The sequence below is a fragment of the Dermacentor silvarum genome, chromosome 8 (genome assembly GCF_013339745.2).
Source record: "Dermacentor silvarum isolate Dsil-2018 chromosome 8, BIME_Dsil_1.4, whole genome shotgun sequence".
Taxonomy (NCBI): Eukaryota; Metazoa; Arthropoda; class Arachnida; order Ixodida; family Ixodidae; genus Dermacentor; species Dermacentor silvarum.
In genome coordinates, this window is record NC_051161.1 from 117,298,915 (window position 1) to 117,312,237 (window position 13,323).

Below are 13,323 nucleotides of genomic sequence, written 5' to 3' on the forward strand. Positions count from 1 at the left end.
GGACAAATGTAAGCGACGCGGCTATGGCCTGCAGAGCTGTTGAAGAAGATGGCTCATGTATACATGTAACGCGAGAGGGGAACACGCTAGCGCGATAGACCTGATGGCCGCGTCTATATTCTGCTTCCGACATCCATCGGCGCCATGGCTGGCCGACTTATGCAAACCGTTCCCGCCGCGGCTACCTCATCGCGCCGCCTCCCACAAGTTCTTGAAACTTGCGATGTTCACCCTACAGCTGTCTAGGCTTTATCTCTTATCTTTCCTTTGGGCCTTCTTGCACTTAATCTTTACGGATATTAAAATCAGGATCCATGAGATCCGACAGCATCAAGATCAATGACGTCACTGTGAGCTGGTGCGGCAACTTCAAGGCAGCGTCGCCCATCTGTCTCTCGTTCTTGCTTCTTATCTGGCTTGCGAAGCCTCTTCAGACACAGCAAGCATGTTTTTTTCTTCTTTTGTAGGGAGGAGATGAGTTTGCTAAGGGAGTAAATGCTAAATCTAGTATTTATTTGTAGGCATAGATTGTTGATAAACCCCGGAAGTTTACTGAGTGCCGGGCTCCCAATGCCCTTGGCAGTGCTTCTTCATTTCCCGTCGCCTTTGTGGTCCTTGCAGTGGTCTCTGCTGTGAAGGCTCACACTTGCGCCGCAGGTTTTCTCGAAGTAATGGATGCATTTTTCTGGCACGCTGTATTTGAACTCTGGAGTTGCATGCAACATGCATTCTCAAATAAGAAGGAGTGTTAACAGTAAGTGGTTGTACTGGTTAGCGACACTTCTTAATTGGCATTGGAATGTTAGATCGTGATACACAAAATTACAACGGAGCACCGTCCGGTGGCATGAATTAGTCCTAGACACCATAGAGACCATGAAAATACTTGTTATAGGTAATAAGCCAATGATGTCCACATGAAAAAAAAAATGAAAGTGTTCCATAACATCATATCCAATAATCCCACATGAAAACTATGGAATGAAACCCTTGCGTTTTCACATTCCGCTTAAGAATACTGGATATGGAATTGCGGGACCTATGGCTTTTTTTGATACTGGAGAAATGAAGCCACTTTGTACTTCGTTGATAAAATTAAATTTTAAAAAATGACCGGCATCCCGCCCTGCGAACGTGAACATCCAGCGAAGCTGTATCAAACACTACACATGGTCGAGCATTGTATTCAAGCTGTTCTTCTGGTGTCGTTATTTCCGTGGTCTACCCACGGCATAAACTGAACTGAATGCATGAACTGAATGAGTTCCTAGACGGGTCTTCCTTTTATATATGAAAGCGTGGCGACGTCACTAAGTATATAGGAGGTGTGTTCAAAAAGAAACCGACCTTTTGCTATATCACCTTTACTGCTAATGGCACAACATTTTAAGCGCTGTCCCCTTCAAAGTAGTCCCCTCTACTGGCAATGCACTCTTCCCATCTTTTTTTCCATTTTTGGAAAGCCTCCTGGAACGCACTTTCTGGAATGGCGCGCTAGTCTCTTCTCACATTGTCCTGGATCTCCTCTACGGTTTGGAAACGATGTCCTTACAAGCTGGTTTTCAGCTTGGGGAATAGTAAAAATTCTGCTGGGGCTAGGTCCGGAGAATATGGTGGGTGGGGCACAACAGGAGTGTGGTGTTTCGCTAAGTAGCTGCGCACAAGTAGCGACGCGTGAGCCAGGGCATTCTCATGATGCAACATCCAAGCCCGATTTTCCCACAATTCAGGCCTCTTACTGCGCACAGAATCTCTCAAACGTGCTAGGATTCCCTGTTAAACTTCTGTGTTTACCGTTTGACCATGTGGCACAAATTCCTGACGTACAATGCCTTTGCAGTCAAAAAACACAAACAACATCACCTTCATTTTTGACCGACTCATGCGTGCTTTTTTTTTTTGACAAGGGGAACATCTGGCCACCCACTTCGATTACTGCACTTTCGTTTCAACATCACAGCCATATAACCCACGTCTCACCGCCTGTTGTGATGTTCTTAAGAAAGTTTTCATCGTTATTGGCAGCGGCGAGCAGTACCTGATTGATTTCAAAACGGGTCTGCTTCTCTTCGTCAGTCAACAAATGCGGCACAAATTTTGCGCTGACACGACGCATCCCAAGTTTGTCACTCAAAAGTTCATGACATGATTCTACGCCGATACCCACTTTGCCAGCGACTTCTTGAACAGTCAAACGACAATTTCCACTAATCCCAGTTCGAACTCTCTCGACGAGGTCATCATCTGTGGATGTGGAAGGTCATCCAGGCTTGGCATCGTCACCGACCGACATTCTTCCGTCTTCAAAACGCTTGAACCAATCATAGCACTGCGTGCGACTCATACAGTCCTCCCCGTAAGCTTGGATAAGCAACTGAAATGTCTCTGAAAGTTTTCCCCAAGTTTGTAGCAGAACTTCACACACACACACACTGTTCTTCCCATTCCTTCATTGTCACTTTGGCACCAATCTGAAGAACCGCTTGTTCATGTGCTCACTTCAGCGGCTGTAGCTCGCCAACTATCGGTACGAGCGAAACGCGGCAAATGGCAGTTTGTTGTCTAAACCTGCCGCTGCATGCGTTCAGTAGCCGCAGCGTGCTCCCTTTGCCGGTTGGCGCGCTAGTTCAAAAGTTCGGTTTATTTTGTAGCGTTAGCTACACTGGCCTAGCCAAGCCCGTTTCGCGCGGCACATCAAGAGCCGTGCTGCGCATGCGCAAGGATCAGTGATGTCACACGGCTTGCGCACCGGAGCCACCGGAGCCGGCACCTCTCGCGCACTCCGCCGCCGCCGCGCGCGACTCACCGCCGCCGGTCTGCGCATTCCAGAGGAGTGACGTCGTAGCCGTGGTAGACGCACTGGCGCCGGCGCGCGCTCGCTGTGCAGTCGCCGTCTGACACTGCGCTCGGGCCGCTGCGCTTCTGACTGGCGTTTGCCAGTGTGGTATAGCCATGGAGAAGGAGAGCGCAAATGCTTCTCAACAGCGCAGAAGAACGGAGAAGTTTGACTCATAAGAATAATCTTATCTTAAGAATAAGCTTAAGAATAAGCTAAGAATAATCAGCTGAACCTTTGCTAACGCTACGTATATCCTGGCATAGCCGAGCTAAGCCACTGCTTTTTGAACACACGTCGTATATATATATATATATATATATATATACATACGACGAATTATAAAGTATATATATATATATATATATGGTGTATAGGTAAGATATGGTGTATAGGTAAGATATGCCGTTTGCCTTCAATTGTGAACCTGGCGTTTTGCGTTGACGCCACGAAATTTTCCGACCAACGAGGGGTACGCAGCTGCGCTGTACAAGTGATGCGTGGCTCTGCTACCGCAAACACCAGAGACCAGTGGAGCTGGGGAAAGCCTAGTAATGTAGTGGCAAACCACACACTTAATTTCCTGGCGTTCAGGATTTTTTCACAATAGTCTGCTTAGTATCGCGATCAATTCAACCGGCCACGTTCACAAGCCTCCGGATCTTCATTTCTTCGCCTAAGTGAACTCTCGGCTTCCCTTATTCTAAACTCGGCATGTTCTCTTCTGCGACGCTTGGTTTCAGCTTCCCTAGCGCTCGCTTCAGTCTTTCGGAAGCGACGAGTGTCCAGTCACGGCTGCTCGAAACCTGCCGAGCGGCTGCCAGAGGCATCGGCTGCAGTCACGGACACCAGTCGCGTTCGGCGCGAACGCGGGGAAACGCGATCGGCGTTGGCAGCAGCTCTACGCGTCCCACTACCACACGCCTCCCTCCTCTCCACCTCGCATCCGCTATGCTGCGCGATGCTATATCTTGGCGCTGAGCCGTGCTCCCTCAAGGGCTGCAGAAGATAGCGCCAACCTTTCCCTTTCCCTCAAGAACCACTTATCATCATTTTAGATGTGAAGCATCTTATGCCCTCGGGCGTGCGGTAAGTGGTTCTTGAGGGAAAGGGAAAGATTGGCGCTATCTTCTGCAGCCCTTGAGGGAGCACGGCTCAGCGCCGGCGTCCACACCCGATCTGCTCATGCGCATCCTCCTCCCCCTCCTCTCCTCTAACAATTCCTCCTCTCCTCTCCGACGCTCCTCGCCTCTCTGGATTGCGCAACGAATGGCAACGCCTGTGGCTCCGCGCGCGATAATGCGAAGCAGCTTAGGTACAGTGCCTAGAATATACTTCTAGGCACTATAGCTTAGGTTAGAGGCGCGACGGTAGGCGCCACTGTAGCTCGCGGTATAATGACGCGCGCGCGCGCTCCGCTCCTCCCGCAACACCGCAATGAGTGCCACGGACAGCGCGAGCGTCAACGCCAGTGTCAGCGCCGTGGACAGGGCCGCGGAGAAGAGGGCTCGAGACGCTGCCACGAAACGTCAGCGGTGACAAGCCGATCCCGTACTTCGGGCTCACGAAGCCGGTAGCTACGTACCTCAACCTAACGGAAACGACGAACTGAAAACTAATGGGAACTTGAGTCGACCCAATGGCTGCTTCGCATACTACTCAGGGTTCCCCTACGGGAAGATGGTGTAATTTTTTTATACTCTGCTTTCTCCCTCCCTCAGTTCTCTGTCCCCCAGCTCGGCGAAGCTATCGCACAACTGGTATCGGAAATGGCGTTTTGTGTTTAAGCCACGAAATTTTCCGACCAAGGAGAGGTATACAGATTCGCTGTAAAATAAACGTGTTCCACAACCTCATATCCAATAATCACACACGAAAACTATGGAATAAATCCCATGTGATTTCACATGCGGCATAAGGATACTGGATATGGAATTGCGGGATCTATAACCTTTTTGATAGTGGAGCACGGTAGTCGAGAAATGTAGCCACTTTGTACTGCGTTGAAATAAATGTTATCATGAATACGTCAGTGGTTTTACCAAAGTTGATAGGTATAATCGAGGTCTAGGGTACCTATCCTATAGTTTAAGGGCCTGTCTTTACGGGCTGACTTTTAAATCATGTTTTTTTTTAAATTATTTTGTTTTACGTGCCAAAAAGAAGTCTGATTATGAGGCATGCCGTAGTGGGGGACTCCACATTAATTCTGATTACCTGGGGTCCTTAAACGTGCACCCAATGCACGACGCACAAGCGTTTTTGCATTTCGCCCCCACCGAAATGCGACCGCGGCGCCCGGCATTTGATCCCGCTACCTTAGCAGCGTAACGCCAAATCCTCTAAGTAACAACGGCGGGTGATTTTTGGATCTACTGTAAAAATATTTGTACATGCGTACACAACTTCTGCTCAACTTCTGCGGCGCATAAATGTCGCACACGTACCTGTTGCATTGAACATAATTGAGGAAAAGTGTCACAATTATAAATAATATAGTGATAACAGATTTGATTGCAACACATAACTACTGAAACAGGACCTGTCGCTCCTACAGATAACATAAAAAAGAAGCTTACGATATCCTTGAAATTCGATACCCATGACCAGACAGGTGCGATAATCCGTGTAGTAGTACTCGCCCGGCAATACAGTGGAATCTGTAAGGAAGTTCATATTTCTAAGGTTATTTGGAATTCGTTTTACTACAGGAGCGGGTCGTGTTTCAATCTAAAAATGCGTACCCTGTGCCCCTCTCCGTAGAGGGAACGCGTCAAGCATTTAAATGACCGTTCTTTTTGGCACACAGGCTGCAGCACTTAGACGGAAAAAATACTAACGCACCTGTAGCCATAGACTCACAGAATCACGATGTATCACTAACAGCCCCTCCCTGTGCCCCAAAAAAGATAAAAAATAAATAACAGTTATGCAAATCCGACGCACATGTTGGGAATCTATGTGAAACGAAGCTTTCATGTAGCCTTTCATGGAATACTTTAAATGTGCCCACTTCATTCTTTCATTTTTGGCGTAAATGTAGCTGGCGCACGCACATGTGCTCACTGATGCGTGCTACGCAATCCCACAAACCATATATATCCTTATATTTTAGCATTTATTATTATTACCATTAATTTGAAATGTACCGACCGTTTCTTGGCTGGTTGCCCGTTGTGGGCATATATGTGGGTATGGAAATAACCACTATTATCGTCAACATGCGGATGCGCAACGTGAATAATCGGCGTTGTGCGTATGTCCCACAGTATGTAATTGATCATATCGTACATCATCAACTCGTGCCGATAATCTGAAAGAACCTGTTCGTGGCACAATATGTACCACCCGTTCTTAGGCCAATCCGCTATCATCATCGTTATCAATGCACAGACACGCTTCTTGAACAATCCCTCGCTGTGGGTATGTGCCATAGTAGGTACCTCATAATCATAATCAAAAAGGTCGCAGTTTCGTCCGAATGGCAAAGCGTTAATTGCCACAGCAAATTAGTGGACAGTTTTACGAACTAATGAGAGTAGCTTTATCGGCTGTATCACCTTGTAAACATAGGCATACTAATTGAATCAACAAGCATGCTGTCACGCTCGCACAAGCAAACATGAACACATCTCATTCGATGACTGGGAATACGCTGGAGTGAGGAAGCGCGTCAGCAGCAGCGAGCGAATTCACCTTCGTGCTGCATCTCGCAACTGAGCAGCGCAAACACAGCGCACACGAAGCTATCAGCATTTGACGCACTCTGTCCGGATCGCAGATCGCTTTCAAGATTGAGCCCGCGCCCGGAGTAGAATGACCCCTTTGCAGTAGCTGTTGTCCGTAGAATTGCTGGAATGAAGCGTTAGCTTTGTGAAGCGCTTGGCAAGGAAAACGTTCCTTCATTCGTTTGCTAGGTTAGTTAGTTTGTCCTGTTCGCGTAATCATCGTCGATAGTTTCTGCACATTTTTGGGGTGAACACGCGCCCTGTTGTTGCTTCGAGCGGTTGCATCATGAATGTCAGTTCACAGTAATTATACCGAAACGTTAAAAGGTTGCCCGCATGTAACGCTTGCGAGCACTTGATTGTTGAATTTTCAGTAAGGGCTTTCTGTCATGCACGTACTTTTATTTCGCATACATATCGGCCTTTACGTCGTCGCCCCTAACTTTTATCAAATCTGGTTTCGATGGATACCATAATTCTTCCACTAAAGCTAGCGAAATTCGGCGCCATTCTTAAACACTGATAGCGCTGTGGAATGCTTTCTATCAGCTATTTGCTACAAAGGCCGCCTTTAGTCCCATACTGAACTATACCTACATCAGTGGTGCGGAGTTAACACTCCGGAATTGGAATGACTCCGGAATCATTCCACATTTTCGCAACCCCGGAATGGAATGGGAATGGAATGGCGACTATGCTTGGATGAATGGAATGGAAATGGAATTAAGCTCCTTTTGCCCGGAATAAAATGGGAATGGGATTACGTGTTTTTCCGAAAATAGAGCGCTTTTTCGTCTACGTGCTGCTTTTTGTCAAAATATGCCGAAGAACCAACCAGCCCACGTTGAAAATTAGTAAGTCGAATTTAACAATAAACAGTATTTTTAAAATGGCTTGGCTGATTACAAGTATGGTACATTTAGAAGCAACGCGCCTACCACAGTTCTGTCCTTATAGACTGAGTTGCTCCGAATTTGTCTCGATTCCTCGCGTAACCGCGGCGGCTCTATGCCGTGGTATCCGTCATGCGGAACTACGGCGGCAGCATACTGGCACCCTTACGCCTTGTGATTTTATTGCAATAGCAATTATATGGACACTCCAAGCAGATATCTGCCATCGGCGTCGCCATCGCCGTGAGGTTCCTTATGAAGTCCAACGGCGTTGAAATTATGGTGGTAGTGGTGGAAAACTTTTACTGAGAAGGCGCTAAGTAAAGAAAATTAAAAAAAGTAGCGTTGTGCGCGGCCTTCAGGTTGCTTGTTGTGACGTCCAGGACGTGCCCAGTCACGACGTCCTCTGCCCAGGTCACCAGCCGGAGTTGGAGATTCGGCTCGTTGCTGGAGAGAGCAGCCTCCCACTGCTGCGGACTGGTTAGGTGCCAAAAGGCAGGGGGCAAGTGTGTCGCACAGGAGAATAAGATGTGATCGTAATTGGCGCGGGAGCTGTCACATAAGCGGCAGGCCGGCGAGTACGTCCCGGGGTGGAAGAGGGCAAGACATGCGGAAGTAAGAAAGGTGTGCGCCTGAAGGTGGCGCCGCAAGTTTTGCTGGTGCTGGGAAAGGGATTTGTGCGGTGGTGGGAAGGTGAGACGAGAGAGGCGGTAGTGCAAGGTGATATCGTGGTACGTTAGGAGCGCGTCGCGCGCATCCATTCCCGGCGGTGGCGGGCTTGCTCGGTCCGTTGAATCGCGAGCGATGGAATTGGCCGCCTCGTTGCCAGTATGGGCCGCGTGAGCGGGCACCCAGATGATTCGGATTGGAACGCGTCGGAACGCAAGATACCGGAGGCCGGGGGTGCCACCCGTCCAACCGCGTACTTGTAGACTGCAGGCTTGGAGTCACTGAAAATGTATTCCGTGGAGATTTGCGTGATGGCAAGGGCAATAGCAGCCTCTTCGGCCTCGACAGAGGTCGAAGTGTAAGAGTAAAAGTGGGTCAGAAAGAGTTGTCAGTGACTGCAAGGGCATGGGCTGGGTAGTGGCGGTACGGGGGGCATGCACATAAGCCACGGCGGGTTGCGTTCGTACTGACGCCAGAGCGCAGAGGCTCGCGCTGCTCTACGGGAGGAGTGATGTTCAGGGTGCATATTTTTAGGGAGGCAATTAACGGTTAAGGCCCAACCACAAGGAACGGATTTCCGACGAATTTCCGGCGTCGGCGCCGGCCGGCGGCACGCGGCGTGGACGCTCAACGAGGTGTATTGACGGCTCTCAACCACAAGAGACTCTCGGCTTCGACGTATTTCAAGCGTGGCGCCATGTGGCCAGATCCTTGGCACCGAAATTAGCCGGTCAGTTTTGCAAAATGTTGCGCTAACAGAACAATTGTTTTTACTAAGCAAGGACTACATGCAGTTTTAAAACTTCATAAAAATTGTCCGTAGCTCTAGTGCAAACATATACGCCGGTTGTCTGTGCTGAAAAACGTAGCACCAGTCACATAGCATGGATAGCATCACCAGCAGCTTCTGTTCCTAGCAAAATACTTTCCTCGAGATTACGTGACGCGTAAATTCTACATTGTATGAAAAACGATATCCACTGTCGAACGTTAAACACGAACGAGAGCTCCGATACTTGTCGAGCTCAGCTGCAGTGCACGGCTACCGGCGGCAGACGACCAGCTCGGTTGTGCCCGCATCGCAGCCAACGGCGCCGCTAATATCAGCGCATTTTGTTCTTTGTGTATACTTATAGCGAAGAGCGACAACAACGGTGAGAAAATATCGCGGCTTGTGAGCGTCGGTGATTCATTCCGAAGCGCCGTCAGCTTCAGCTTTCGAATGAGCCGGAGAAGGCCTAGCGACGATATCGGCGTCGCCGAACGATCAGCGGCGGTGAGGCTGCCGTCGGTGCCAGGGTGACCACTCCTCGGTCACTGATTGGCCACTTCACTGTACGGCTGCAGCACAAATGGGTCCCGGTTCCAGCCTGTCTACGGCAAGGAAATCTCGCCGCTCGCGAGCGAAACCGCCGTCAAACGGCGACCCGCGAACGGCGTACGGCGAGTTGGCGTGCCGGTAACGTGGACGGGCCTTAAGTGTGCACTTCGGCGTTCCTTGCATGTCCCTGTCTGGAAAGAGTACATCAGTATCTATGATACCGTTAATACCGTACAAAGCTGCACCATTTGCAATGGTCGGAGCACGCGCGAGCGATCGGCTGTTTGGGACGCGGACGAGGCACTCGCGGACGGCAACGCCGGAAGCTCGCTTTGTAAATGGCCTCCGAGCTCGCTCACATTGCGCATCGTGCCGTCTCGGACACCATAGTTTGTTTGCCTCTTGCGTCTACCGCCACTTCCGCCGTCGGCGCTGCAGTCTGGCTTGCTCGGTCTTGCGGTACGGTACTTGCGGCGCCGAGCGAGCGTGAACTGGCGGCGCATTGTTCTCTGCCGCCGGCCGCCGCCGCGTGCAGCCGGTTGGCGCCGACGCCGAAAATTTCTCCCTTGTGGTTGCGCCTTTAGCAGGGAGTAGACGTGGGAAGGGATGGGCAGTGAGGTGGGGAAAAGGGGAGAGTTTAAGGGTAGAGAGAAGTGCGTGACCCGGCCGAGTGCGGGAGAGACGGAGGAGCTGGGCCGTGCGATGGGCCTCCGTCAGCTCCGTAAGCGAGTTGTGGACGCCCATCGACAGTAACCGAGCCGTCGAAGTAGATGTGGGAAGAGACAGGGCCGACTTATATGCCTGGTGAATGAGGCTGTTGACTTTGTCTTCCTCGGTGCGCGAAAGGAAAAGTTGTCGCAGTTTCACCTGAAAGGCGAAGCATCAATTGCGATAGCAAATTTGTAGAGAGCTATACGGAGTAATGATAGTAGCTTTATCAGCTGTATAAACTTGGACATGCAGCAGCACCGGCAACACGCAGAACTGTTGTCGACGCCGTCGGCGTTTTGCCCGCGTTCGCACAAAATGCGTGCGGCGTTGGTGACTGTTGCCGGAGCCTCTGATATAAATAGGCACTTGGTGCCGCAGCTAAACGTCGCCTCCCTTCCCTCCCCTCCCACGGGGGGGGAGGGAAGGGAGGCGACCGTGGGGGGACGGGACGGAAGGCCGTGGGGGGACGGGAGGGAGGGAAAGGAGTCGAACGGCAACAAATGCGTATTTATATAAAAACGTTGCGAGGCGAGAAGGTGGTAAAGACATCCGACGCTGCTCGACAAGTGTCCCATTCTGATCTCGTCCAAAACCTCCGAGGCACTGCCAGAGGCACCGGCAACAGACACCAACGCCGCGCACGTTCAGTGCCAACGCGGACAAAATGCCGACGGCGTCGACAACAGTTCTGCGCGCTGCTGGAGCTGCTACATGTCTAAGTTACACAGCTGATAAAACTACTATCCTTACTCCGTATAGTTATCTACTAATTTGCTATCGCAATTTATGCTTCGCCTTTCCGGGGAAAGTGCGCCGTTTTTTCTTATCTCGGTGGCTCAAGCTTCGCCCCCCAAGCTACCTGCTGCATACAGCATGCTGCAAACAAGCTGCATGCTGCAAGCCTTGTTCCGAAACTATGCATGCCGTAGTCGGACGACAGCCATAATATTCAAAAGCCTGGCAGGGGAACAAGGAATTCAGGATCTCCAGTCAGCCTCTAGAGTCTGTCAAGGAGTATGTTTATCTAGGCTAAATTACTCACACGGAACCCTGATGATGAGAAGCAAACTTGCACAAAAATAAAATTTGGTTAGAGTGCATACGGCAGGCATTGCCAGATATTGACTGGGAGCTTACCGCTGTCGTTAATAAGAAAAAGTGTACCATCATTGCAGGAAGAGGCCTTCGTCCTGCAGTGGACATACATATAGGTTGATGACGATGATGATGACCAGCATTGGGCATATAATTCATTTTTTTATTGCTTGACTTATTCGGTTAGACTTCAGAATTATTCTGCAGTCATGCTGAATAAAGTCCACAGGGTTCCCAAAGAAAGCTTCGCTTTAAAAAACTGATTGAATGGTCAGTAGTCATTTTATTATATATTTTTATGTGATTTTTTGCACTCACAAGCCTTCCCCTGCCATCATCTTTCTTGCCTTTGCTTTAGACGCGATGATGCCCTTATTCGCGGCGATTGATCACGGTAACGCGGTTGCGAATGGTAGCACTCTGCAAAAGTCTCGCTGAGCGTGCTGAGAGGACTGTTTACCGCTTGTGATAGACAACAGCAGAATACCAGAGGAGTTATCCCACACTTACTGTTGCGTGAAAAGTACGTAAAATTTGGTGACCCAGAGATAAAACGAAAAAAAAAAACGACCTGATTTCGAGGCACCGGTGAGATTCGAACTCACGATCTCCTGTTTACTAGACAGGCGCTTTAACCAACTAAGCCACGGCGCCGGCGGCAGCTGCTGAGACGGCGCGTGTATGTGGCCTCATTGATAGCCGCTCGATCCTGATTAACCTCCTTATTTACTTTCACCTCACGACGACGGCACCTCCTTATAGATCGCCATACCGGATCTCGTGGGATGCGTTCAAGGTTTGAAGAAGGGCGTAGATAAACAGCTGTAGCTGCTAGTAGGCTACACGAATGCTTATACAAAAGGTGGCGTAAGAGTAACAGTTTCGTGCGAGGCTAGTTGATGGCTTTTTGCTAGTTGTAAAGTAAGATTTGTGATAACTTCGTCGCCGTGGTTGCTTAGTGGCTGTAGTGTGGGGATTATAAGCACGAGGCCGCAGTAGCGAATCCCGGCCACGGCGGCCGCATTTCGATGGGGGCGAAATGCGAAAACACCGTCGTACCTAAATGTAGGAGCACGTTAAAGATCCACAGGTGGTCCAATTTATTACGGAGTCCCCCACTACGGCGTGCCTCATAATCAGATCGTGGTTCTGGCACGTCAAACCGAAGTGTCAAATTCTTTTTAACATTATCAACATGCTCGTTCAGCCATTCTTGCGAAAGTCCGTTACCCAACTTTTTCTTGTGTTTAGAAAAAGGATGGTCTTCCGTATTAGAGGCAACGTGCCATGGCCTTCGCCTGGTTAGTGCAAATTCGTATTACCCGCCTATGTTCCCTTCATGAGCCTGGGAATAGACTGGAAGCACCAGTCCGGAAGCTGAAGGGACCAGTACTACTCACTCTATTCTTCAAGCAATACTGCATTAGAAAATTGGAGGACGTTTAAGCTTCGCCTTTAAGAATAGAATGCAATAGCATTCAAATATCCCTGACTGCTTCTCACGCTTCCCGGCCATTGCAGCTTATGTAACCATAATGTTTACCGGGAAACGCTGGCGGCGAACGCTATGCACGAAGGCGAGCTTTCTGGTAGAAACGCGGCCTCTTGCGTGGGTCGATCCTGGAGGTTGTGCACAGGCACGCCAAAAATATTACAGCATTATCAGTTTTCTATTTCTGCTCGCAATTTTACTATTTCAGTCTTAGAAGGTTTATTATAAAAGGCGTGCTCTTGTCAGTGTGTTGTTTCATTACATTTCTTTGTGGGCTGTCATTCTCAAAATTCCCAGGAATAACTATTTCAAGAATGTAAGACATGGTATCCGCAACTTCAGTGATAGATTGGGTGGGGCAATATAACTCGCAATATATCAATATGTCTAAATATATACGGAATTTTGCGCTCACGGAAAGCTTCACCGACGCAGACACCGGCAACGGATTTTACGCAACACAGGGCCCTTAACGTAATCGCGTTCAAATGCCTGCTGGTACATTTACAGCAACGCCTTTATTTTCAAATAAGGGGCGTTCTTCAGCCAAGGTGCAGAATCTGTAATAGCGGGGAAAT

The 13,323-nt window shown here is 49.4% G+C and overlaps 1 long non-coding RNA gene and 1 other non-coding gene across 2 annotated transcripts; both read right to left on the reverse strand.

The window, feature by feature from the left end:
- Positions 1-492: 492 nt before the first annotated feature.
- Positions 493-5,503, reverse strand: LOC125947333 (uncharacterized). The gene is made up of 2 exons (XR_007468190.1): positions 5,416-5,503; positions 493-730 (listed from the first exon to the last, which is right to left on the reverse strand). It is a non-coding gene; the product is annotated as an uncharacterized LOC125947333 (long non-coding RNA).
- Positions 5,504-11,833: 6,330 nt separating this feature from the next.
- Positions 11,834-11,907, reverse strand: Trnat-agu (transfer RNA threonine (anticodon AGU)). Its single transcript has one exon. It is a non-coding gene; the product is annotated as a tRNA-Thr (tRNA).
- Between the last annotated feature and the right edge of the window lie 1,416 nt (positions 11,908-13,323).